This window comes from Akebia trifoliata, chromosome 15 (assembly GCF_017979445.1).
Source record: "Akebia trifoliata isolate Shusen 1 chromosome 15, ASM1797944v1, whole genome shotgun sequence".
NCBI classification, from domain to species: Eukaryota; Viridiplantae; Streptophyta; class Magnoliopsida; order Ranunculales; family Lardizabalaceae; genus Akebia; species Akebia trifoliata.
The window spans coordinates 4,523,083-4,526,800 of NC_141389.1; the positions used below are offsets into that span (position 1 = coordinate 4,523,083).

The 3,718-nt window shown below is 36.9% G+C and overlaps 1 pseudogene; it reads left to right on the forward strand.

Annotated features, from left to right (window-relative positions):
- The first annotated feature begins 1,403 nt into the window (after positions 1–1,403).
- Positions 1,404–3,239, forward strand: LOC147384028 (pentatricopeptide repeat-containing protein At2g13600 pseudogene; annotated as a pseudogene).
- Positions 3,240–3,718: the final 479 nt, after the last annotated feature.

Sequence of the window (3,718 nt, forward strand, 5' to 3'; positions counted from 1 at the left end):
GTCCCATTTACAACCCTAGAAATTGATTAATCGGTTTTGGGTCTATTATCATGGTCCCGGGTTTTTTTTTTTTTCTCGACTTTCTAATCCATTTTACGGACAAATAGTGGATTTGTTTAATTTAACTTTTTTATAAGACCACTAAGTTATGTGATTAAATATTAATCAATGAAATAGTTAGGAATAAATATTGAATAACGCTGAAGTGACCTCAAGATTGGACCTCACATCACACACCCTGACGTAAGAGTGTGTGGGAAAATGCTTTCCTCGAGATATAAATGAAAAAGCATCTATTGTTCCTGTAGATGCAAAAACTTGCACTACCTTGTGATTCTCCCCAATTAAAATCTTTCGTCTCCCTATTCTCCTGAGTGGGCTTACAACAAACTACTCCGACGATCAAGTTAGGGCTTAATATAGGAAGTAATATAGGGTCTTTCTTAAAGAGAAATCTCATGCCTTTTCGACGTGTTGCATCTTTGTACTTATAGGGATTTCTTTTCTTAGAATCTCCCGGATTTTTTCTATGATTTCTGTTTGAGCGGTTACGCCCGTTTAGGGATTCGCCTTGATTTTCGCAAAAGTAATTATACTCCGTACTCCATACTCCATACTTCATATTTCATGGGATTTGTACCGAGCTTCATACCATTGAAACTCAGTTAAATGTAAATTGGCTTCAGTGGTAATTCGGATGCTCGGTTAGATTATCAATTAGTTTGGTTCTTTGGCTAAAGTTCCTCAAGATTCTCACATGTCATTTTGGTTAAAAATATTATTCACAGTTGCTATCCACTCGCGTCAAGATGTGCGATATGAGGTCCAATCCAATCTTGAGGTCATTTCGCACGACTCATAAATATTCTTTAGGGAGAAATATAATCTAAAGGGAATGTCTAGACTTTCTTTTTCACTTACTGTTCATACAAAATATCCATTTATATTTGAGAGCTGTTATTGGCACCTCAAATTTACTTGCTACGCTCTAATTTCTTAAATTATTTATCACATTCCAATTAAAGATTAAAACACACTCTTAAACATTACACAGGTTTGGCTCAAATTATAATCTTAACATTATAACACTCATTCAAACAATTTCACTAGTTGTTTAGAATATGATTAGGCTCATATCAAATCCCAAATAATAATAAAAAAAGAAATCTGGCAAAAAAAAAAAAAAAATTAATAATAATAATAATAATTGAGAGAGGTTCTATCGGCACCCCAACTTTTACATATTTTCAATCATTCACTTATTTTATTTATTTTTTAATAGGGTGTAATAAGTAAAGGGTGGAGTGCCAATAGCAGCTCTCTTAAACCGTCCAACCATAACGCTTTGTTTTTAAACGTTAATCTCTATGATTCAAATTTGAAAATCTCTCTCTCCTCCTTACATGTTAAAGCCTCAAAAACTCCATGCTTCCCTCCTCAAAACTGGATTTCAAAACCATGTCTACCAATGCAACCTCCTTCTCCAAACCTACATAGATTCCGGCTCTTTGTCCGAAGCACACAAACTCCTCAACCTCATCCCTTTCCCCAACGTCGTCTCTTACAATACCCTCTTATCGGGCTTCGTCAAATCTCATCGAATCGACGAAGCCCTAAAAATCTTCTCCCTTGTACCCGAACCCGATTCTCGATCATGGAATATCGTTATCTCCGGTTGCCTCCAAGACCAAAGATACAAAGATGCTATTTCCCATTTCATTAGAATGCGTCGTAGTTGTAGTTCCATTAGACCCGATGATTTCACTTATACAATTGTAATTCCTTGTTGTAATTTGGAAATTGGGCGACAAATTCACGCCGACATTATTAAAGTTTGTTCGATTTCGGATGCTTTTCTTGGCACTAATCTTCTTCGTATGTATGCGGAAGTAGGGGAAATGGAGAATGCAAGGAGAGTGTTTGATGGGATGTCTAGTAGAGATTTGGTAACGTGGAACGTTTTGATTTCTTGTTATTCAAAGTTTGGAATGGGTGAAATTAGTTTGCAATTGTTTCAACAACTTCTTCGAGAAGGGAACGGAGTAGCCGACGAGTATACTTTTGCAATTGTTTTGAATGAATTTGCGTCTCGTTCGCAAATTTTTGAAGCTATGCAAGTCCATTCATTGATAATTAGAAGTGGGTTTTGTTCGGATCGATTCACTAGCAATGCCTTGGTTAATTTGTACTCAAAGTGTGGGTTTGTTGCCTTAGCTACTCAATTGTTCGAACAGATGCCTGAGCGGGATTTAGTTTCTTGGACCTCAATGATTGTTGGGCTCTCACAAAGTGGACATGAGAAGGATGCAATGTGGTTGTTTCATGAGATGCGATTGGCTGAACTTGAGCCAAATTCTTTCACATTTGGTGGTTTGTTTAGTGCTTGTGCAAGTTCTAATGCATTTCAAAGGGGCAAACAATTTCATAGCCTTGTTTTGAAGTTTGGATTGGAAACCGATGTCGTTGTGGGAAGTGCAATTATAGATATGTATTCAAAATGTGGGGAGATGAATGATGCATTGAGACTCTTTCATATCATGCCAGAGCGAGATCTTGTTTCATGGAATGGAATTATATGTGGGTTTGCTCAAAATGGTGAAGCTATGAAGGCTTTGACGTATTTCGATGAGATGGTGCAATCAAGGCCGACCAATGTTGCTCCAAACGACATAACGTTTGTTGGTGTATTAAGTGCATGTAGTCACCGTGGTTTGGTGAAAGAGGGTCGTCGTTACTTCCATGACATGGTCCATAAGTATTCGGTCGAACCCAAAGTCGAGCACTACACATGTATGGTTGACATGTTGGCCCGAGCGGGGCTATTGGACGAAGCGGAAGCTGTCATCCTAGCACTGCCTTTTAAGCCGGATAGCGTAATGTGGAGTGCATTGCTTGGAGGTTGTAAATTGCATGGAAACTCAAACATGGCAAAGCGTCACGCGGAACGGCTTTATGTGGATGAACCAGAGAATTCTTCAAATTATGTGCTTCTGGCTAACACGTATACGGATATTAACAAATGGGGTGTGGCATTAGAAGTCAGGGAAACTATGAATGCTAAAGGAGCTAAGAAGATGGTTGGATGTAGTTGGATTGAGATCAGAAATCGTGTTCATTCCTTTGTGTCAGGTCAGAAGTGTCATCCACAAATTGAATTTGTTTATGAGGTGTTGCAAAGACTGACTTTGTCAATGGAGGACATGTATGGATATGAGTCCATTGTTTTTTGCTTGAATTAACAGTATGATTGAGTTCCATAACTGATTGTAACAAATAGGAAATTGATTTGAAACCTAACATATTAATTATTTTTCCAAGAAAATAAATGTTGAATTTTGAGCATTTGCTTCTGGATCTATGCCGACAACAATTTTGATTAAGAAGATTATGACCATAGTAACAAAGTTAGGATTTGGAAATTATTCAGTGGGTGGGTTCAGTTTGGTTTAATTAAGGAAAGATTCCGAAAAATATTGGGGATTGCAAAAATAATGTTTTTAAGTAACAAAATAGGTGCATTTAGAATAATTAAAGGGGGTTGTTGGTTACAAACTTCTGTCTTTTTTGGCATAGTGAACATGTCAATGGTGACTATTGGATAGCAAAATGATGATATTTTGATCTAATTTCAAATTATATTGAAACCAAAGCAATTGATTATGGAATCCATTTAGCCATTTGATGTACTTGATTTCATTAAAATTAGCACTTAAGATTT